Source organism: Lemur catta, chromosome X (assembly GCF_020740605.2).
Source record: "Lemur catta isolate mLemCat1 chromosome X, mLemCat1.pri, whole genome shotgun sequence".
NCBI lineage: Eukaryota > Metazoa > Chordata > Mammalia > Primates > Lemuridae > Lemur > Lemur catta.
In genome coordinates this window covers 13,187,245-13,211,706 of record NC_059155.1, presented here as the reverse complement: position 1 = coordinate 13,211,706, position 24,462 = coordinate 13,187,245, and the positions used below count along the sequence as shown (strand labels likewise).

Sequence of the window (24,462 nt, the reverse complement as noted above, 5' to 3'; positions counted from 1 at the left end):
ATTTTGTCAAAGGTCAATTGCAAGGTTAGTCCAGGGTGGTTTAAAGTCTTTGGTGGAATATATGGGGTTTAGAAGTGTCAGGAACCAATGCAAGACCCAAAGCGTTTTGAAAGCCCATTGGTGTCCTCTCTGTGCCCAGACAATTCCTTACAGGACTAGGTTGGAATTTCTGGGAAGCAAGTTGCTTCCATAACCTGGAAATTAGAAAAGGCAGGGCTCAGGGGCACTGTTTGTGAATTAGAACAACCTGCAGATGGGAAGCTATGTAGTGTTTATTTCCCCAAATAGAAGAAATGTCAGTGTTAGCATATCCATTCAAATACAGTTACACGGTTTTTAAGCAAAATTGCTGACCTCCTAAGGATGTTATGTAATGCAAATTTTCCCCCAGAAATTTTTGGACTGCTTTACTTAGAGTTTGGTTTTAGTGTCAAGTATAAAGACCAGGATTACTATGTGGGAGCAGGTTTTTAAAAATTTATATAAATATTGACATTAATTTTAACATTCTCTTTTTTTTTTCTTTTGAGACAGAGTCTCACTCTGTTGCCCAGGCTAGAGTGCCATGGTGTCAGCCTAGCTCACAGCAACCTCAAACTCCTGGGCTCAAGCAATCCTACTGCCTCAGCCTCTTGAGTAGCAGGACTACAGGCATGTGCCACCATGCCAGCTAATTTTTTCTATATATATTTTTAGCTGTCCAGATAATTTCTTTCTGTTTTTAGTAGAGACAGGGTCTCGAACTCTTGAGCTCAAACGATCCACCCGCCTCAGCCTCCCAGAGTGCCAGGATTACAGGCGTGAGCCACCGCGCCCGGCCAATTTTAACATTCTCTTGATCACCAAGAGATTAAATATTAAAATGTTTGTAGGAGAGTAACTTTTTTTTTTTTTAAGGAAATATCCCCCAAAGAATTCACTTCATTACAGGTGGGATCCCTTAAAGTACAGACTGTTTTTAGAAGACACAGCTGCAAAATGAAAACCTTCATGGTGAATCCACCACCTTCTTTTTTATTCCTGTTTTGAAATGGAGTTCCCCAACATAACTTTTTACAGCTCAGCCATATCTTTGCATTTCTTTTGGGACTAAGTTGGTTAGAATGGAATAATTGATAATTGTCAACCTCGGGAGTACAAAATTGCTATGGGGGTTAAAAAGATACTTGCACCAGCCCTGTCAGCTGTCTTGAGTACTCACTAGGTAGAGGTCACTCTTAAGCTGCTGTAGGCACAAGTGCTCTGCAAAGGTGGCACCTCTAGCACTTGGAAGAACATTCCAGTGGTGGGATAGCTCCCCAACCCCTGTCTTATCTCTGTGGCAGCCTGCATTTATGCCATTGTTTTTTGGTTACATAAAATGTTTCTGTGGAGTGATTGGCCTGTGATTGCAGTGACAACCTTTAGTAAAATAAAATGGGGGATTTGTTCCTAACAAAAGTTTCAGATAATGGATCTTCTTCTGAAAAAAAAAAAAAAAAAAGAAAAGAAAAGAAAAAAAAACCTGGCCCTAAAGACCATAGTTTTTTGTTTTTGGCCTCATAGGGATAAAGTGCTTGCTTATAATCTTGTTTTTAATTGTCCTCAATTGAGGAATTCTGTTGACTATCTCTCTGCCTCCTCTTTGATTGAAGGATCACTTTACTTAGGACACTTTCAACAGGAAAGAGGAGGTGGATGCTATACTAAGACATCACCAAGATGAGGAGAAAGTGGCAGTGAATTTATGGTCTATGTCCAGAGTTTTGAAAACCAGGAATCTCAAGTCCAGTCCGTACTTATGAGACATATTTAAAAAACAAGTTGTAGCCTGTGGAGTTTCTTAAGCTAAATAGTGTATTGAGAAGCCCTGCAGTGTTTCATTTGACGATCACAATCTCCAGTGAAAATCTGCAAAATTGAATCAAAAACTCTGCTGTCTTTTTCAAAGGTGGGATTACTGTTATATAATCTCTTTAAAATTTTTTTTCTTCAATTTTTCTTCAAATATTTTCTTTTTTTTTTGAGACAGTCTCACTGTGTTGCCTGGGCTAGAGTACTGTGGCATCAGCCTAGCTCACAGCAACCTCAAATTCCTAGGCTTAAGCGATCCTCCTGCCTCAGCCTCCCAACTAGCTGGGACTACAGGCATGCGCCACCATGGCCAGCTAATTTTTTCTATTTTTAGTAGAGATGGTGTCTCACTCTTGCTCAGGTTTGTCTCGAACTCCTGACTTGAAGCAATCCTCCCACCTCGGCCTCGGAGAGTGCTAGGATTACAGGCATGAGCCACCACGCCTGGCCTATAATACTTCCATGTAACTTTAGTGAGATGCAACCAACTCATTTTGAAGCAGCTGATTTTTGTTGAAGGAATTATCTTTCAGCCTAGAGTTGCTTTCTCTAAGTTTGCATCATTTCTAGCTAATGTAATACTTTAAGTCATATTATTTTTCCAGTCTTTCTCTCTAGCTGTTGTAACATTTTGTCATGAAATCATGGGGAAATGTTTCTTTTGCATTGGGAGCAGTGACTAGGACTTTGTTCAGGACAGAAAATCAGTTCTTAGACTCATGGGCTCTGCTGATGACCTCTACCTTTTGAGTTAAAGAAAATCAATGATATTTCAAAATTGCACAGTTAATTTGGGTTGCATAAACTGTTCTGTGGAGTGACCCTCTAAAGTTTGGGATTTGTATTGAATATGGTTCTTGGCCAGGTCTGGGGTCATGTCCTGCTGTTGCTAGACCACTTTTTCCTCGCCAGCACTGCCGCATTGCTGCTGGAAGATCAGGATGTTGCCTGGGCTTGGCATAGGAGCCCTGGACACCATAAGATTCGGGTGCATCTTTTCTTATTCTTTACAAAAATCTGGCCTATAAAACACCATCGCATAGCCATCAGAGCTCAAGATGTATGGCATCAGACAGAGCTCAAGGTGTATTTAAAGGAAACAAAACCATCCTCTGTGTTGACCTTAGTTTTGCTTTTGAAGAAAAGTAAGTAGCAGACTGCCCCATATATGTGAACAAGCAAACTATCTTATCTTTTACTGCTATTCACATTGGTTGCAGATGCCTTTAGGAGGATTGAATTACTGCCTAGTTTAAAGGTGATATATTTTAGATTAATCACAGAAATAACTGCAAAAGGATGCCTTAAAGGCACATTACATTGCAGATGCGGCAGAAGCTAAATGCATTAGGGATACATGGGCAATATCTACTAGTGGGAAATATCAACACTGTTGGAATTGCAGCAGGTTTCTTGGCTGACCTTTATATGGGGATACGTAACTCCCCTTCCTTAAATAGTATTTCATTGAGATGGGAAAAAGACTCCTGCTCTGCTTGGGCTTTTTTAGTACTCTGGCACTTCTCTTTAAATCTTTTCTTAGAATTCTTGTTTTGGTACTCTGCAAAAGTGCCTTATATTGAGGCATTTTAAGTACGTGAAGCATGAAACTTCCATTGGGCATGTTCTACAGTGGAACTAGCCTATTCTAAATTGTACACTTGCTAGATAGAGTAGTATTATAACTAGACAGCATTGTTTGTAACAGCTGGCTAGTCTGCAGATGAAATTGATCAAGATGTTTTAGTTGTTGGTTTGTGCTTTTTGACTGCATTTTTCTTTCTTCCTTTTCTTCTTTTCTTTCATTCTTCTCCTTCAGAACCTTATTTTCATCCTTTGGCTCTGCATACTTTTCCTTGCCCCGGTATTTGAAGGAAATTTTTTTTTCTTTTTGAGGCAGAGTCTCGTTCTGTCGCCCTGGGTAGAGTGTAGTGGCATCATCATAGTTCCCTGCAACCTCAAAGTCCTGAACTCAGGTGATCTTCCTGCCTCAGCCTCTCCAGTATCTGGGACTAGAGGCGCATGACACTACAGCCAGCTAATTTTTCTATTTTTAGTAGAGACGGGGTCTCACTCTTGCTCAGGCTGATCTTGAACTCCTGAGCTCAAGGGATCCTCCCACCTCGGCCTCCCAGACTGTGGGAGCCATTGCACCCGGCCTGAAGGAAGTTTTTAATAAAATCCATTTTTAGGTAAGCCAGCTGATACATAAGCAGTAACAGGTATAACTGGATAATCCCAGAAGGTAGCTATTATTATCAACTTTTAAAAGTGTACAAGAATAATCATCAGTTTGGGATATTATTATAGGGTTAAGGATTGCCTCATGAATGACCCTTCTTTCCTTTTCTACCTATATGTCTAGCTGTCTGTGTCAAATATTAACACTGCTGTCCGCTTAAAAGATTATCTATTGAACAGTAGGCTCCACAGGGCAGGACATAGAACATACTCAGGGAATATTTCTTGAACAAATGCATGCGCATGTACCTGTAACTATCCAGGATTTGGAAAACTAGATTTTTAAAAATATTTTGAAGGAAGAGGGTTGTTACTGGCTATGCTTAACTGTTAATTCCTTGCCTCCTCAAATCAACATGTTATTGTGGTATGTTAGTTTTCAGCAATGATGTTTACAAGACCAAGTAAAGTAGAGACTTAACCATTTCTTTCCTGCTTCAGTGAATCTATGCCTAGTATGGTGATAGCACTTTTATATTTAGGAAAGGGCAGATGAGGGAATTGTCTTTACAACTTTTTGTTGTAATGTTAGAAGGCACAGCAACTTAATACCAAAGAAGCTTTATTCTATCATATTCTTATATATGTTAATATATAAGGCCCCCTTAACCAAATGAATTCTTTCTTCTAGATTTTTAAAAAAAATTTTTAGTGTTAATGTTTTTTAGATTTTTAAAATGTGATCTTAATAACATAGGATTTTTTAAAATAAATATGTTAGAATAATTTTAGATTACAGAAAATTTGTTAAAGGTAATTTAGAAATTCTATATAATCTATATCCAGCTTCCCCAAATGTTGACATTTTACATAATGCTGTTGTAATACTATTAACTAATCTGTAGAATTTATTTGAACTTCCCTAGTTTTTCTACCAAAGTTTTTTTTCTGTTCCAGGACCCAAAATTATTATACTTTTTAATTTTAGAAAATGTATGTAGATGAAAATAAAACACAGTACAGGTAATCCTCCTACCCAGAGGCAGCTACTGATATTTTTATTATATATCCTTCCATAATTTTTTCCAAGGAGAATACAAATCCATTCCCCTCCCAAAATTTTGGGATTTCCCTAAAAGACAGATTTCAAAATGTATTTTATATGTTGTTTTGTAATTTTTTTATTGTAATTTTTTTTTTTTTTGAGACAACGTCTCCTCCTGTTGCCCAGGCTGGAGTGCAGTAACGTGATCATAGCTCACTGTAACCTTGAACTCCTAGGCTCACGCGATTCTCTTGCCGCACCCTCCTGAGTAGCTGGGACTGCAGGCATGCACCACCATGCTCAGATAATTTAAAAAATATATATATATTTTTAGAGACGGGGTCTCACTGTGTTGCCCAGGCTAGTCTTGAACTCCTGGCCTCAAGAGATCCTCCCACCTTGGCCTCCCAAAGAGCTGGGATTAGAGGTGTGAGCCATTATGCCTGGCCCAATTTTTTTGTTTTTAAAATTTTTAGGTTTCAAGCAATTTGGTTTTTTATATTTAATATAGCATTGACTTTTTTGTTTGAAACTTCCCACATCTGCTATTTTTAATATAGTTACACATTGCTTAACCACAGTGATAGGTTCTGAGAAATGCATCATTAGGTGATTTCATCGGTGTTGGAACATCACAGAGTGTACTTACACGAACCTAGGTGGTATAGCCTACTACACACCTAGTCTATATGGTACAAGCCTGTGTCTCCTAAACTGTAAACCTGTACAGCATGTTACTGTACCGAATGCTATAAGCAACTATAACACAATGGTAAGTATTTGTGTATCTGAACATATGTAAACCTAGAAAAGGTACAATAAAAATATGGTATAAAAGATAAAAGATGGTACATTTGTATGAGGGACTTACCGTAAATGGAGCTTGCAGAACTGGAAGTTGGTCTGGGTGAGTCAGTGAGTTAGTGGTGAGTGAAAGTGAAGGCCTAGGACATTACCGTAGATCATATAGACACTGTATACTTAGGTTACACTAAATTTATAAATACTATTTTTTATTTCTTTGGTAATGAATTAACTTTGGCTTATAATTCTTTTACTTTATAAACTTTTTAATTTTTTTTAACCTTTTGACTCTTGTAATAACACAGCTTAAAACACACATTGTACAGCTGTACAAAAATATTTTTTGTTTTTGTCCTTATTCTATAAGTTTTTTTTTTCTGTTTCTAAAATTTGTTTTTTAAGCTTTTAAAACTTTTTTGTTAAAAACTAAGACACAGCATACCCGTTAGCCTATGCCTATACGCAGTCAGGATCATCAATATCACTGTCTTCCACCTCCACATCTTATCCCACTGGAAGTTTTTCAGGGGCAATAATGCACATGGAGCTGTCATCTCCTGTGATAATAGTACCTTCTTCTGGAATGTCTCCTGAAGGCCTTGCCTGAAACTCTTTCTAAGGAGGTGTCACTCTTTTCAGAAATTTGTCCATGGTGGTTTGCATGGTTTATTTTTTTCATCATAAATTTGCATAATGCTTTACATTAGGACATTACTACAACGATGACATCACTAGGCAACAGAAATTTTTCAGCTCTATTATAATCTTATGGGGCCACTGCGTATGCAGTACATTGTTGACTGAAACATCATTATGCAGTGCATGACAGTGATCTATTCCCTATCCTTAGGTATTTTGTTGTTTCCATTTCTTTGCTCAGTTAATTCTTCATGACTTTAAGAAAAAGGCCAACTGTGTGTTCTCAATCTTTTCCCCCCTAATAAACCAGAGAAATATGACATACTCTCATCAATAACAATGGCTCAATAAGCCAGTGATTCTAAATATGTGTATATTAGGTTGGACCATTTGAAATTGCTGAGGTTTTTTGCATGTAACAGATTTTTGACCATTGGCAGTGTTATATGGTTCAGCCTAATAGTTTGAAAAAGCTTTCCAGGCCAGGCGCAGTGGCTCACGCCTGTAATCCTAGCACTCTGGGAGGCCGAGGTGGGAGGATCACTTGAGGTCAGGAGTTCGAGACCAGCCTGAGCAAGAGTGAGACCTCTTCTCTACTAAAAATAGAAAGAAATGATCTGGACAGCTAAAAATGTATATAGAAAAAAATTAGCTGGGCATGGTGGCGCATGCCTGTAGTCCCAGCTACTCGGGAAACTGAGGCAAGAGGATCGCTTGAGCCCAGGAGTTTGAGGTTGCTGTGAGCTAGGCTGACTCCACGGCACTCTAGCTTGGGTAACAGAGTGAGACTCCGTCTCAGAAAAATAAAAAAGAAAAAGCTTTCTCGATTATTGTGACCCGTTCCTCCTTTCTTATACTTCTCTGAGAATCTCTGCATTTAGAATGGTAAACTGACTCTGAAACCTTTTGACTAAGCAAAAAATGTTGACAAACTCACCTTCCTGGAGTCTCTAATAAACACATCCTTAAGTCCTATCCCTGTGTTGATGACACATGCAGAGAACTTGAACTTCAGTGTAATGGAGATAGATTTCTGAGCTTTCACATAAATTCTTCAAGATGCCCTAATAGTTCTTTCTCCTGGTTCCATATCTGTAATGAGTAGCCAGGGGCACTGGTGCCACCCAGTGGCACCTTGTAGACAAGCTGCTGATATTGCTCTGGCACTCTCCACCGTATCAAATTGACTTTTTTTCTTTCTTATGTGCTCCTCCATGTTCATGGTCTCACCTTCCTTCTCTTCTCACCACCTATGTCACTGGCACTTATGAGTTTCATTTAGTCCAACTGATAATATTCAAGGATCTATACTAGCCATATCATTTTTCTGTGATATCCTTATTTTAATAAAGGCTTTGGAATATGGGATGTAAAATAATAAGTGTAAACACACTGAACAGACTGTTATTTGCTCGGTTATGAAGTCATGGTTCTTACCCAAAATGGGCATTAAGTTTGTACTTGGTTAGAACGTGGCACTTCTCATGTTTAATGGCAAGCCTCTCAATGTAGCACTCCTATATATCTCAAATGTGAAGAGGCGTAAACTTCTGCTTAGAGTGAAAGATTTAACTTGGAAATCCCTCTTTGGTTTCCTTTCTACCTAGTATGACTTGTTTCAGTCTATGTTCATTCAAGAAATATTTATTAAGCACCTACTGTGAACCTGTACTGTCTGAGGATTACAGAGGTGATCAAGACAGACATGACCTCTGCCTTTAAGGAGCTTACAGCCTAGCAGGGGAACAGAAACTTAAACAAGTTTATGTGCTGTGCTCTAGGGTGCTTTGAGGGCAAGCAGCAGAGGCACCCAACCTAACATAAGAGGTCAAGGAAGGCTTTCTACTAGCTTCATTTAAACTGAGACCCAAAGGAAGCCAGGAAAAGGGAGAAGAGAATATTCTTGGCAGAGGGGAAAGGATGTGCTAGAAGCAGAGGTAAGAGATTAACTTTGGTGCTTTTGAGAAGCTGAAAAAAGTGCATAATGGCTAGAATTGTAAGATCAACTCTTTAAAGCTGCATGATAGTCCCTGTAGGTAGTAGTATCATCCCCTCCATTTTATGGTTGTGGCAAATGAGGCAAAGACGTTAAATATTTTGCCCTAGGTTACCCACCTTTAGTAAGTTGCATAGCCAGGAATTGAACCCAGGCTGTCTGGCTGTAGCATATTGGCTGCTAATTACCATACTAGACTGCCCCTCAGCTGGAGCGTAGTGTTTCGTGGAGCTTTAATGTTCTCTTCCTTAGCCTTCAATGAAGCGTGGCACCTCGTCCTGTTAATCTGTATTTTTTTCCCCTGACAGGCCATTTTCAGCAAAATCTTTCTTAGTAAACAGAATAGTCTGTCTAGTGTAGCCTAACATTCACAGAGCTGGAGCTTACAGGAACCAGATTAGTTCTTAGAAACTCTCAGGTTTGCTTTAGTCTTTTATCATTGGGAATCAAATACTTCATTTGATATGCAACTCTAAGGTTGGTAACCCATATTTTCCAGAAAATCATAGATGAGAAATTATTACTGGTCATATATTTTTTACAAAAAATAAAATTTACTGTAAAATATGTATTCTCTGCAATAGAATTTTTGCTTGATTCCTAAGGTTAACTTGGCAATATCCTTTTCTCTGATTTTTATTTATTTATTTATTTATTTATTTATTTATTTATTTTTTATGGGGTCTTCCGGTGAGGCCTAGAAAACCTGCTAGACAAATTCTAAAAGAACAGTAACTACTGATTTTTAAAGTTAGTTAAAGGGTGAACGTAATTTCTTAAATATAACTATGGTCTTTAAAAGTCAACCAAATTAAAAACCTATAAATGGAGATATTTTCTTACAGTGTACTTACCTGATTTATTCTCTATGTACTTAAAATACAAGTGTGTTTTTTGTAAGATGAGAAATTGACTTCAGTTTACATCATCGGTTAAGGCATTAATCTAGATTTTAGAAGTTGGATTATCAATGTACATAAACTATTTAAGATTGTAGTAATTTGATATTGTTGAAACACTTGGAATAAAGAGTTGTGTGTGTGATTAATGGCATGTAGCTGTTGCTTGCATTTACTTGCCCATCATAGACTCAAACAGTCTACAGTACAAACAGGAGTTTGTACCTGGAAATGTTTTTCCAGTAGTGAAGGTTAGCTTCTGCTAATATAGCTATACATTCTTGCCTTGTTCTCTGTAGGACCAGAGTTAGGGTATAACTGGGATCATCACTAGGATATTTTTGCAAAAGAAAGGGGCCTCTGATAACAATTATGCTGGGATAATAGGCATAAACCATGGGACAGTCCTCAGCAAGCTGGGAAATGTGATCGATCACCCCTGTTTTAACTAATTCATCCAGGGATCAAGTTTGTGAGTTTAGCTTCAGAAGCACTGGCTCAACCTAGGTGAGTTAACCATCAGCCACAGAAAGATTTCCTTTTATTTTGGAGTAAAAATACTAATTTTCGAGTAAATATAATATTGTATATTGTAGTGGAGTTATATGTGTAGCAGCTGTGTTCTTTTTATAATTTTTAGTATTGTGAACTCTATGCTGCTAGGCCCTGTCGAGATTATTGCAGGACACATTTGTAGATGTGTGGGCCTTACAGGAAGTGAAATTACTTAATGATGCTTACCCGTTGCCGAAACATTTTGAAATGAAAACTTTTGAGTGAGGGAAAGAATGATTCAGCCTTTTCTGCCTCCTACTTCTTTTGGAAGTCAGCTAGTACACATTTGTAATGTGATAGCACAGTTGTTTGGAATGTCTGAGGCCAGACGGTCTCAGGTAAGATGATATCCTCTGAAGTTTGAGTATTTGGTCCCAGAGACCAGGTTATAAACAAGAGGGTACTGATGGAAAGCTCACTTCTGAAATCCCTGTGTGGATTTCAGGCCTTCTGATCACCTGTGTGGAAAGCAGCAGTCTGGGTCTACCAATCCTAGACATGAAAGGAATGATACTCACTTGGCGCCTTTTGCTTGCCTTACATTCTGCTAGGGCAGGTCTCATTCCCCCGTAGGGGACTGATTCTTGTCTACTGAAAAACATTTTCATTATGGGGAAGAAGAATACAAGTATGATGTGGTACCTATTAAATCTTATGTAGATACCATCTGTCATTTGAGTTCTTGTTTGTTTTACTAGGATAAGGAAGTGGAACTCTTGGTTTTAAAGAAATTATTTCTACCTTCATCTGTACAGAACTCTTCATGATTGTCTGACTTTTTGATAATGTCTATTTGCTTCCTACTATAGGTTGAGTATCCCTTATCCAAAATGCTTAGGACCAGAAGTGGTTTGGATTTCAGATTTTTTCAGATTTTGGAGTATTTCCATTATATACTTAGTGATTGAGCATTCGTAATCTGAAAATCTGAAATGCTCCAATGAGAATTTCCTTTGCACATCATGTTGGTGCTCAAAAAGTTCCAGATTTTGGAGCAGTTCAGATTTTGGATTTTCAGGTTAGGAATACTCAGTCTGTAGCAGTCAATTTTTGTTAGTCACATTTTGACATAGGAGACTGCAAGGATGCTTAGCTTTAGAAAACAGTTAACGTTGTAGTTATAGTAAGAAAAAAGAAACCTCGTTTTATTTAGCATCATAGATTATATTATATGAGCAAAAGTAGAGTTTGTTTTACTCTGAGTCTAGTTTAAAAACAGAGGTGTCCAGTCTCCTTTCCTTAATATAGTTAAAGCCATCTTTTGGCTCCTTTTAGAATATTACTTTGCCACTTGGGTAGGACCAAACACCTTTTGGACCATATTCATTGTCATTTAACACCTACACAGACACACACTAGAATTAATTGAAAGGCTGGTGCTATATTTTCTACTTTTTTATTAAATGACAAAGTAATATATTCACTGCAGAAGTTTTAGAAAATGTAGGAAAAATATAAGGATAAAACTGAACATTTTCTACAACCCAGAGGTTAACATTTTGGTTTGTAGCCTAGATAAATTTGAAGAAGTTGATGTTGTGTTTTAACTTTCATCTTATACCAGTTTCACTTGATATATCTTGAACATTTTCTCATATCCTTAAATATTCTTTGGAAATGCTGCATTTGATAGCTGCATAGTATTTGATCATATGGATACATCACTAATTTACCAATCTCTTATTGGGCATTTGAAGTTGTTCCTAATTTTTCTGTTATCTATACCACAATGATGACTGTCTTCTGTATTTTGTATACATCTGATTGTTTCCTTTAGGCTATTCCTAGAAGTAGAAAGTGAAATTACCAGCACGAGGTATGACCTATGGCCTCTTGACACGTATTGCCAAGTTATTTTTATTAAGCATGTATTAATTTCCACTTATGTCAACAGTATACAAAGTGCCTTTGCTTGTTTGTTTGTTTTTAGACAGGGTAGCCCAGGCTGGAGTGCAGTGGTATGATCATAGCTCTCTGTAACCTCCAACTCCTGGGCTCAGGCCATCCTCCTTCCTCAGCCTCCTGAGTAGCTTGGACTACAGGCATGTGCCACCACACCTTGCTGACTTTTAAAAAAGAAATTTTTTGTTGAGACAGGGTCTTGCTGTGTTACCTAGGCAGATTTCCAACTCCTGGCCTCAAGCGATCCTCCTGCCTTGGCCTCCCAAAGTGCTTGGATTACAGGTGTGAGCCACCGTGCCTAGCCTAAAGTGCCTTTTTGTATACCTTTGGCAGCACTGAGTAATTTCTTTATTCTTAGTTGCTGCTAATTTTGATAGAACCCCAGTGCATTGCTGTCTGTTTTAGTAAATAAAAATTATTCATGGCAGAAATGAAAGTAGGGATGCAATATTATAAATAGTAGTTCTGCAAGGAACTGGTAACTCCAGATGATACTTTCAGAATCATCAAAATGGGCCATATTTTAGCTCTAAGAGTCTGTGTTTCTAAAAATATATTTTGCCTTTCTCAAATAGTCTATCAATCTCAAATTTAATATAGGAGAAAGTGCTAATTTTTTCTCCTAAAATTATTACTCCACGTGTGCTTATGGCTTATTATGTTAGGCATTTCTGTACATGTAAAGACTCATGTTTTTGTGGTTTTTAGAAACAAAACATAACTTCTGGTAAAAATTGCACAAGTTTTATGGAAAGTCTTGATTGTTACATAGGAGTACTTTTTGGTCAAAATCACTTATGGTAACAAACACTTCAAGTATTGTTCAGGTCTCTAGTATTTTATTTTACTTATTTATTTTTTGCACTCCGGCTAATGCAGAAAAGGTCTCTAGTAAAAAACCTTGTAAATTCAGATTCATCCATGTATCAACACATTTCATGAATAAACTTGGAAGGGAGAGATTTGGTGAGTTCAATGCTTGCTATTATGTAATCTATTTGTCCAAAATACTTAAAAGTCAGTATCATTAGATTCCTGATCCCGGCTCAAGAATTACCAGTGTGCGAGTAATTTTCATCTATTGAAAGTTTTTCCCCCAGTGGTTGTTTCACAATAGTCAAGCCGTATGATCTCAAAAGTATGATCTATTGATGTTTATGACTTTACAAAATGCTTATGTAAATGTAGTTGGTATATTGAGAGCTTATAAAGAGAAAATATTTTCCTTGTTGATACTGTTGTTAATTTAATCCTAGGTAACTGAAAGGATAGCAATAGTGTACTTCTTTTTCTTGTTTTCTTATATTCTCACATTCATCTTTTATCTGGTCTCTTAAAACTATAATCAAAACTGATTATAAAGAAATTCTTAATTTTACTTTACAGGGAAGCATATAGGATGCTTTCCTAATGTTCTAGAAAGCAGACCCCATTTTAGCTTATTAGTCATGGGAGGATCTGTTTCTTTTTAAAATTGTTTACAGTTTTTATTATGTTCAACTTTTTTTCATTTAATTCTTATAACAATCTTGTGAGGTAGGTAAAGAGTAGTTGAGTAAATTTTAGTTTCAACTAAGTATTTCACTCCACAATGTATTAGTTTTATAGTAAGTTATTTTAAGCTAGAGTATACCCCTATTCAAAATTCAAGATTTTAAAATTTTTATTAAAAAGTAAATGGAATGTTCCATCCCTCTCCTCACCTTCCTTTTAAAAATCTTTTGTTGGACCAGATATTGCAAATACCTCCAGTGTTAATAGCTTCTATTTGTCATTAAATGTGAGGGAGGGGTAGATTAGTGACTTAAAAAATTAAATAGCAGCAATTTCCCAAAAGGTAGGTATTTAAACTGAATTTGAAAGTTGAGAAAAAAAGTGTGGCTCAGAAACTGTGGAGATTGTAACAAAGCATCAGGGAAAGGAAGCAAATGGGCAGAATAAATCACCCAGACAAAATGCCAAACCAGGCAAAGTTTGTCTTCGAGCATCTTCCACTTCTCATTTTCGTAGGCATCCCACTGCTTAGTTCCCTGTTTCCTTTACCCTGCCTCTGTCACTGTTAGCAGAACAAGAAAAGCACCCTGAAGCAAAACTGTCCTAAGAAATATACACTGCAGAGACTTCCAAAGAGAAATGGATGGATTCATTTGACAGTTTCTTTGCTGCACACCCGAATTTATATTCATTTTTCCCTGGAGAACAATTACAGCTATATAATTAAAAAGTTGACTTTGAAAACCATTCTCGCCAAAAATAGATAGTAATATCCTGTCCTTTATTTTTTAAAACCACTTTATTGAGGCACAATTGACACACAAAAAGCTGTACAGGTTTAATGTTTACAACTCGAGGAGTTTAAAGGTAAGTACACTCCCATGAAACCATCACCACAATCTATGCCATAACCCATCCATCACCTCCAAAAGTTTCCTCTCACCCTCTTACTTATATTATTTGTGTGATGAGAACACAACATAAGATTTATCCTCCTAGCTAATTTTTAAATATATAATACAGTATTATTAATATAGGCACTATGCTATACAGTAGATCTTTAGGACTTATTCATCTTGCATAACTGAAACTTCGTACCCTTTGACTAACACTGTCGTGTTTCTCCTTCTCCCCAGCCCCTGGTAACCACCATTCTACTCTCTGCTTCTATGAGTTTGACTATTTTAGATTCCCCCTATAAATGGTATCATGTCATATTTGCCCTTCTGTGTCTGGCTTCTGTCACTTAGCGTAATGTCCTCCAGGTTCATCCATGAGAGGAGTTTCTTTTTTAGAGACTAGTTCACTGTCCTCATAAAACCCACTTTGGCTCTGAAAGTCCATGACTTTGTAAGTAAGGAGTGGAGTCTGTGTGCATGCAGTTTATCTTCCTGTCCCTGGTGAAGTCTGGTATTCCACATCGTGGGTTAGGCACTTGATCTCTATCTATATGTATATCTCCATACTAATTATAGTGGAGAAGTTATGTTACAAAATGGGTGACAACAATTATTAGCTAGGGTTTAAGTATTACTCTTGGCATTCAAACTAGAGTCTGATCTTAGATGAAGACAATGGGTCTAGTATAAATAAGCATTGTTTTGAAACTGATAAAGTGAAAGTTAATCAGAAGACTGTAGATTTAACTATGCAAAGAAATATTGAGTGTTGTCATGGACATGCAATTTGTATGTTCTCCTAAGACTGAAAATAATAATTTGTGGGTTATGAGTAGAACCAAGGATTTTGTTTGGCCACAATAGAGTATCATCATGCTAAAATAGAATCGTAGCTTTGTGTCATAAATGGTTTCCCAAAAATATCTGTTGAAGGTTATAACCTAAAAAAAAAATTCTAGCTTAAACATAGTTAAAAGCAAATGAAGACAAGGCTGATATTAATTGCTTGGGAAAAAATAACAGCTTAAACCAGCTGTAATCGTTGATAATTATTAGTTTCTCTTATCAAATATTTATTGGAATGAATGTTATTTACAAGCCACAGTGGGATACAGAGATAAGACACAGCCCTTACCCTGAAGTGAGCTTACAGTTTAGATAATTAAGAGAAATTCATAAATAATACAAGGTAATATACTAAAAGTTAAGAGCTATTGGAAAAGAGGTACAGGAGTTCAAAGAAGGCTAAGAATGCTAGCTTTGAGATAATAGTGAAGGTATCCCAGAAAAGGTGGCTTTTGAGCAAAATTCTGAGGTGAAAGAAGGGTATTAATAAAATCTCTGAAGCAAGAAAATGTCAGAGAATGTGAATATCACATAGGTTTTGAAACTGGTTTTTTTTGGGGGGGTAGAGTACAGGTAAGGTAGATATTTTTGTCTATTAATAAAATTATTTTGTAGCAAAATATTCAGTGCTGATGGAAGTATAAATAGGTACAGCCTTTCAATTCCTGGAATTTTGTAGTATATCAAGAGCCTCCCCTTCCATCCCCACCTTCCTGTACACACCCCAAAAAGATCTATCTTTGACCTGGTAATCACACTTTTAGGAAACATGAGGAGATAGTTTTATAATTTTGAAGTGGGAAAATGACGCAGAAGCCACAGAGGAGATACATTTTACTACTTAAAACTTAAAAACCAATATTTGTCCAAAAGAAGCACCCAGAATGAAGAGAAAAACTATACTGGGAAAAAATATTAGCAATATATCAGACAAGGGGCTTATTTCCTTAGTCTACAAAAGGCTCTTATGAATTATAAGAAAAAAATGAATACGATGAAAAATGGGCAAAGGACTCGAACAAGTAATTTATGTAAGAAATGCAGATATAGGCTGTGGCTTACATCTGTAATCCTAGTACTTTGGGAGGCCAAGGCAAGAGAATCACTTGAGGGTAGGAGTGCAAGACCCTGTCTGTACAAAAAAAAAAAAAATGCTGAGGATGGTGGTGTGCACCTGTAGTCCCAGCTGCTTGGGAAGCTGAGGCAGGAGGATCGCTTGAGCCCAGGAGTTCGAGGCTGCAGTGAGTTATGATGATGCTACTGCACTCTAGCCCTGGCAGAGTGAGACCCTATCTCCAGGAAAAAGAAAAATTCAGATATAGTGAAATCGTTTCATATGTTCACTGGCTAATAATGAAAAATATCAAGTTAAAATTGTATTTTTGGCATCTATCCAACAGTTGAATGCAATGTTGGAGGGGATCGGGAGAAATGGGCATATTAATATATTGCTAGTGGGAATGTGAAATGAAATATTCTTTTTTAGAGGGCATTTTTACTTTCTTTCCTGAAATAAATTTTAAAAAGAGTTGCAAAAATAGCATACCATTTCCATGGTTCTTTTACCCAACTTCTTCTAATGTTAATATCTTATATCATCATATTATAATTATCAAAAATAAGAGATTAATGTTGGCATAATACTGTTCATATTAACTAAACTACGACTTTGAGTTTCGCCAGTGTTTCCACAAACGTCCTTTTTCTTTTCCAGTATCCAATCCAGGATCCCATATTGCATTGAGTTCTGTCTTCTTAGTCTCCTCTAATCCATGACAGTTCCTCAGTCTTTCTTTCCTGACCTTGACAATTTTGAAGAGTACTGGTCAGTTACTTTGTAGAATGTCCCTAATTTGGGTTTATCTGACTTTTTTTCTGAATCAATTGAGATTATGCAATTTGGTCAAGAATACCACAAGAAGTGATGTTGTGTTCTTCTAAGTCCATCATTGCTAGGGCTTACATGATGTCCATGTATTAATACCTTATTACCGGAAATGGTAACTTTGATCACCTGGCTAAAGTGGTGTCAACTGTGTTTCTCCACAGTAATGTTACTGTTTTTCCCTTTGTGATGAAGAAATATTAATACAGTATATTATATTTTATTAATACATATTTAGGGGAGAGACTTTGAGACCATACAATATCCAGCTTTAACTTTTGCTCACCAGTGTTGGCATTCACTGATGGATTTTGCCTGTAGTAATTCTTTCTGTCATGTTCTAATGGACATTTTTCTATTTCCTTTATTCCTTCTACATTTACCAATATTATAAAAATTTTTCTAAAAGGAAGATTTGTCTCTTCTCCCTCATTTATTTATTCAATCATTTATTTGTATTAGTATGGACTCATGGATATTATTTTATTCTTTGGGATATAATCTAGTACTGTCATTATTTGTTGCCCAGATTGTACCAGCTTTGACCATTGGGAGCTCTTTTGGGTTGGCCCCTGTTTCCTTTGGACATGTCCCTATTTTTTTTTTTTTTTTATTAAGCACTTTATTTTCTGGCACTAGAAGATACTAGCCTAAATTGCAGTTTTCCTGCCCTGGCCCTGGAATCAACTACTCCAAAGAGCTCTGGTTGCTTTTATTGGAGAATGGTATTTGGAAACCTAATATCTGGGCACTGGATATGCTCACTGTTATTGGGGTATCACTGCTTCTAGGCCTGGAGGGCAATTTTTAATAGATTAAAAATATAAAATGATCATAACCTTTTTTGTCTTAGCAGTTCTGCTAGATATATATCCTCTAGAAGCACCAGTGTAACTATTTGATAAGGATGTTCCTTGCTGTATTTCTAATGATAAGAAGTTAGAACAATCCAAAATGTCTACCAGCAGAGAATATTGGTTAAACTTAATTGTGATATGGAGAACTATTAAAAAGTAGGTATCATGTAACCAAAAACCAGTTGTACCCTGAAATCTATTGAAATATAAATTAAAAAATAAGTAGATCTATGTGTTCTGGCATGGAAAGAAATGTAAGAGTTTTTTTTAAAGCAAGTTGCAAACCTGGATAGATATGATTCAGTTTTTGTTTAAAAATTCTGTGTATATGTATGTATTAGAATATGCTTAGAAAAAAGACTTCAATGTTACCCACCAAACTTAAAAGCTGTTATTAATATTTCTAGGTGATTGAAGAAAAAGACACTTTCACTTTATTTAATGTTTTGTAATGTTTGAATATTTTAAAAACACCTTTTAAAAATGTTGTCTAACTTTTTCATGAAGCAACATTTTAATCTATGACAGTCTCGAATTATCTCCATATTTTTTATACGAAATAGATTTGGGGTAGTTGTATGTAAGTTATAATAGTTCTTTAATATTTTTTTTTTTTTTTTTTTTTTTGAGACAGAGTCTCACTCTGTTGCCCGGGCTAGAGTGAGTGCCGTGGCGTCAGCCTAGCTCACAGCAACCTCAAACTCCTGGGCTCAAGCGATCCTACTGCCTCAGCCTCCCGAGTAGCTGGGACTACAGGCATGCACCACCATGCCCAGCTAATTTTTTCTATATATATATTTTAGTTGGCCAGATAATTTCTTTCTATTTTTAGTAGAGACGGGGTCTCGATCTTGCTCAGGCTGGTCTCGAACTCCTGACCTCGAGCGATCCACCTGCCTCGGCCCCCTGAGTGCTAGGATTACAGACATGAGCCACCATGCCCGGCCTTTAATATGTTTTAATATTTACAAATCAAGTGACCCACAACCCTATGAGCATTTAAGCCTCGTGGACCATTTACTTTCACATACATACTTAAGGGGAAAAGAAAAGATTCTGCCACAGCTTACAGTCTGAATAGTACCTTCCAGTAGTTTGACACACTTATGACAATTTTGTAGTCCTGTTTTAAATGAGTCATTTTCTTATTCCTTTATGATTTTTACAGTCAATTTTAAATATACATTTTTATGAAATTTTGGAAGATACTAAATCAGCACAAAGAAAACAAAAATATATAAAAATATTAAAACATATAAAATTTGCCTGCACTCCTACCACCCAGCAATAACTAGTGTTAATATTTGGTACACATCTTGCTAATTTTTCTATGAATATGTAACACTGAACTATATGTACTTATATATAATGGAATCATGCACACTGTTTTGGACAGTATATATGATTATTTCTTTTTTTTTCCTTTTTTTTTGAGACAAGAGTCTTGCTCTGTCGCCCTTGGTGTAGAGTGCACTGGCATGATCATAGCTCATTGCAACCTCAAACTCCTGGGCTTAAGCGATATGCCTGCCTCAGCCTCCCGAGTAGCTGGGACTACAGACATGTGCCACCACACCTGGCTAATTTTTTTCTGTTTTTGGTAGAGAGGGTGTCTCACTCTTGTTCAGGCTGGTCTTGAACTCCTGACCTCAGGCGATCCTCCCACCTCTGTCTGCCAGAGTGCTAGGATTACAGGTGTGAGCCACCATGCCCAGCCCTGTATTATTTCTTGATATCAATTTTTCTAAGCTTTGAACTATATTCTTACATGACAGTTTTCATCTATTACTACTTGCCACTATATGATTTATGTATGTTTATCTAAAATAAAACCTGTAAAAGACCATTGCTTGGGGAATTGTTTTGAAAAGGACTTACCAGAATTTACTTTTAGATTTGAGCAATAAGTACTTAATATTTTCCACTATTTTCTGAAACATTCTATTTTAAACTTATTAAGATTGTATTTTGAGACATTAAGTACAGGAGAACGATTCATCATGCTTGAAACATTTCCAACAGATGTTATCACAAGTTTAGTATTGACTTTACTTGTGGAAGAATGTTTTCAAAATATTGGTTAACAGACTAACTTATTTGTAGAGAGGGCCAAAGCCAAACACGTTAATGGTTTATGGTTACGTCTGTCTCAAAATATGAGGGTTATCTGAAGTTGAACAAGATTGCCTTGTATTTGTATCACTTTTTACTTTTTTTGGTATCTCTTTTTCCTCTCCTATTGGCTGCATGCACATTGTCTTGCTCCTTGGCATTTGGCAAGTCGCGCTTTCTCAGTGCTGCCTTCCTCTCTGTAGGGGACTGTCCCTGGGCAAGAATTGGCTTGAGCCCAGAGTCAGCGAAGCTGGACGTGCTTCTTGGGTCCAAAGGTCAATAGGTCCAGGACACTCCTTGACGCCAGAAGTCCATAGGGCCGGACGCGGCCTATTGACTGCTGAATGCTCCCTGGAGCTAAAGGTGAATGGCCTATTGAACAGATAAACTGTTCCCTAAGGAAAATAGCCAAGGGCCTTAGGTCCTGCATGCAAGCCAAGGCATGTCTCATTGTCCTGCACGCGGTAATGAGGTCCAAAGGTTAACATGCAAATGTCTACCTTCCTTGAGCAATTTGCATAAGAAATGGAACATATCACCTCAGGACTCTAAAGATAGTCACGTACCAGAAAGTAGCTGCTGGACAAAAGGAGTATAAAAATAAAGTGACTGGTGCTTTTCGGTGCTGCAGTCTTGTACCGTCTTTGTGTATCTGTGTGTTTCTTTCTGTGTTCATCCCCCATTCTGTAATCCGGCCGCTACATTCTCTGTTTGTAAGATGATAAATCCTTGATGCTGTATTATCTCTTTTGTTTATGCCACCAAGTTATTGTTAGGCAGAAACAAACCATATTATATGCTTCAATCTGTTAAAAATTTACTAAGCTAGGACTTTCTAACTTCCTTATATTACAAAATGCATATCTGTGAAAGTAAAAAGTTTGACTAGTTTTCATTATAATTTTAGCTAGATCATCCCTATTCCCGATCATTTGTAAATAGAACCTTCATGGTGGCAATCTGCTTAGTTTTTATATTAAATTATTTCTTCAATTTATATTAATAGAATGACTTTAAAAGGATGGTGCTATTTTGTCGTGGGGATGTTAGGAGAGAGGAGGGTGCAGGATCAGTTTTTTGGTTGTTGTTGTGTAGTAAAACTCGATTAGGCTAAATTAGAAAATGTAATTTGATTTCCTTTGCTGCGTAGCTATTATCATTTTTTATGATGAAAGAAATGGCCTTCAAGGTTATAGGCATTGAGGTAAATTCTATCTTTCTTTTACGTTAAAGAACCACTGAGAGTTGCTTCTGCCCAGCTGATTTGGGGCTATAAGACTGGAAGTGAATAGAAGGTTGAAGCTGGGGATACCATCCAGCTGGGAGAATTCTCTGACACTCAGTTATCCTCTCTAGTCCAAGTGTCAAGTGTTGACTATCCTTTGCAAATATTTATTTATGGAGCTATTTTCCAAATTAAGCAAACTAGTGGGTAGTTTTATATTTTTCCCCATTCCTCTCTCCTGCATTTTCCCCCTACCTATAGATGATTTTATAGAAGGGTGGTTTTTGTCATTTTTTAGTTATCAGAATTATCTGTGGGGGAAATATATACATTTGTGTATAGAACTATGAAGTTTCTCTTCCCCAAAATTCTCCTTGTGAGCTCTCTGGATCTTATTTTAATATGTATATGCAGTCCCCCCTTCATGTTAATAGCAAATGTTAGCCTTCTGGGAGAGAATTAAGAAAATATTAAATAGCATGACTTCTGTTTAGATGTAGTTTAAACCATTTGTGTTTGGACATATAGATACGATATCCAGTACCCCCACCCCAAAAGTAGATTGTGGATATTAACTTGAAGTTGAAAGTATTAATAGTTCTATCAAACAAAGCAAAATACTATTAGTAACTAACCTCAGTTAGTGATAGATACGAGTATTCACTTTTTCCTTCATCCTTCTAATGGCACCAAAGGAGAAAATTAACTGTCCTGAGTTAACACCAGCTACTTAATGTGGTGATTACAGTTATGTGGATGTTTGTTTTTATGACTTCCGTTGGGGTGTCTAGATTTAAAAAAAAAAACTTGAAGGGTTTTTCTTGTAATATGATCATTGCAAGTAGTAGTGAATACTGCTGGATGGAATAAAACCTCAGTTCTTCAGAATCATATGCCCCCGCTGAGTTGAAATGTAAGTAAGCAATATCAAATTACTGAAGGGCCTTATTTTACTTTTCTGAGTATTCAGGTAGTAACTAGTTTTCTCCTGCATTTTCCAAAATATGTCAACCTTCAACCATTAACTGACCCTTAAACCTTTTTGGTGTACATATCTTGTAAAACATCACAAAAATGATCTGTTTATAAATTGAGGGAAGATGAAAATATCTTTAGGTATCTACTTAGACCAGTGTTGTATTTGTATTTGGAAAGAACCTTGCACTGTATAAAGGAAATTATTCATTTTTGGTTTTGATGGGAAAATAGATGCCTCCAGGCATTGGGGTGTGGGGATGCCTGTCTTGGTAGATAGACTAGTTTGCTGTGGTCAGACATTGTCTCTGTCTCTGAGCTTGGCTCTGGTCCTAACAGTGGGGGGGAGTCACAGATACAAATAAAACCATTAAGAAGATAGAGTTCTTAATGGTTCCCATAGAGTTTCGACTACTGTCTCTTAGAGCCTGGCTCAGTTACTTTTCTCTCTCTCTCTCTTTTTTATTTCAGCATATTATGAAGTAGAACTACCATTTGATCCAGCAATCCCATTACTGGGCATCTACCCAAAGGAAAAAAAAAGACATCAGTTACTTTTCTGAGATCCTAATATCACTACTTATAGTTTAGACACTCATCTGCTCATCTGCAGCCATTTCTTATTTTTCCTTTGGTACCTGGCTTATCATGAACTAAGGTGCACAGATAATGTGAACTAGTACTTTTCTTTTCTTTTTTTTTCTTTTCACAGTCTTGCTGTTTTTCCCAGGCTGGTCTTGAACTCCTGGCCTCAGGTGATCCTCCTGCCTCAGCCTCCCTAGTCACTGGGATTATGACTTTTCTTTTAAAGGGGTACTTTTCTCATGTCATGGTACTCATAAATGTTGTCTCTTATTGCAGATTGAAATCATAGAAGATACACGTGTTGTTCTTAAGAGAAAAAGAAGAAATTTGTAAGTATTTGTCCTTTAGAAATTCTAAATGTGTAATTTTATCATTGTTTTTGAGAAAATTAAATGATCATGGTAACAAGCATCATGATTCTTTTTATAGTGGAAAAACTCTACCAATATTTATGATTGTTTTAAAAAGGCAATATTTGGAAAAGTAAAATAGGAAACCATTTTACCCTGTGCAACTTTTAAAATTTAAACCATTTGCCATTCATTTATAAAAGAGCAAATGCTAATTAAAATCCAAATAAAATCTTTTTCTTTGAGTCTACCCAAAAATGGAGTCACAGATTGGAGTTCCATTTCTGACTACTGAGGCTTACAGATTGTTTTGGCAAGTTGCTTAGCCTCTCATTGCCTCAGTTTCCTCATCTTAAAATGGGCTTAATAGTAAGTATACAATCAATGGTTCATTATTATTGATGAAGTTAAATCCGTAGCAATTTATACTTGCTCCAATAAATTGAAGCTTATTCTAATACAATGGCTATTTCTCAAACTGATTTATTTCTAATATTCATAAATTTAAGTATTAGCACTGTGCTTCATTGAGGTTTCTACCCTAGACCATAATATGAAGTAAAAGAAATACAACAGAACACCTAAAATTAAAATCATAGTGTTTGAGCTTTGGACCTTGAAATATACCTAGTCCAGTGGTTCCCAAATGTTGATTTTTAGACCCATGTTGGTTAGTGAAGAAGTTTTTACTGGCCCATGGTAAAGTGAGGAAAATAAGGACAGCAGGTCATGAGTTTTTTTTTAAGGCTAAACATTTTTAATTTAAAGGATTGCTTATTCTATGGGATATATCCTTTTAATCTGGGAGAGTTAAACATGTTCTTTATTTTATGAAATGGTGGTGGTAATGAATGGTAGGGCTTTTTTTTTTTTTTTTTTTTTGATGTCCATACCTGGCAAAAAGTTGGCAGCTCTGTGTCATTTTTCCCCCATCATCCTGCTTTCTTTTAACTTTTTTTTACTAGTTTGTGATAGCTGTGATATCTTAAAAGCAGAACCCAACTTTCTCATTTTACAGATGAGAAAACAGGCATTGAGAGGTTACTTAATTTGTTCGAGGTCTTACAGCTCAGCAGCTCCTGAAACAAGGACAAAAACCCTGTATCTGATGCTGCCTCTCTAGAATTTCTGGTCTTCAGAAAATTGCTTTCATTATAATAGGTTATGAACTTGAAACAGAAGATCTAGTTCTTATGTGCTAATAACTATTTTTGATTTCCAAGTATAAAGAAATTCAAAAGACTTACTATTCTTGTAGCCTACATTTGAAAAATCTTAAACATGGCCAAAGATTTTCATCAGCAGGCCAGGATTAGCTGTCTCTGAATTCAGCTACTTAGGTTACATGCTATCCCATGCTTGACAAAAGAGGTAAGATAG

The 24,462-nt window shown here is 36.6% G+C and overlaps 1 protein-coding gene and 1 non-coding gene across 3 annotated transcripts in view; one reads left to right on the top strand and one right to left on the bottom strand.

The window, feature by feature from the left end:
• The window catches only part of ACSL4 (acyl-CoA synthetase long chain family member 4), a 96,444-nt gene that overhangs the window by 9,963 nt on the left and 62,019 nt on the right, over positions 1–24,462 (top strand). For both annotated transcript variants that reach the window (XM_045538616.1, XM_045538617.1), the window contains exon 2: positions 23,009–23,061. The gene's annotated coding sequence lies outside the window, so the exon portion shown is untranslated. The remainder of the gene's footprint in view (positions 1–23,008; positions 23,062–24,462) is intronic.
• Positions 9,177–9,239, bottom strand: LOC123628970. The gene has a single exon (XR_006731845.1). It is a non-coding gene; the product is annotated as a U7 small nuclear RNA (small nuclear RNA).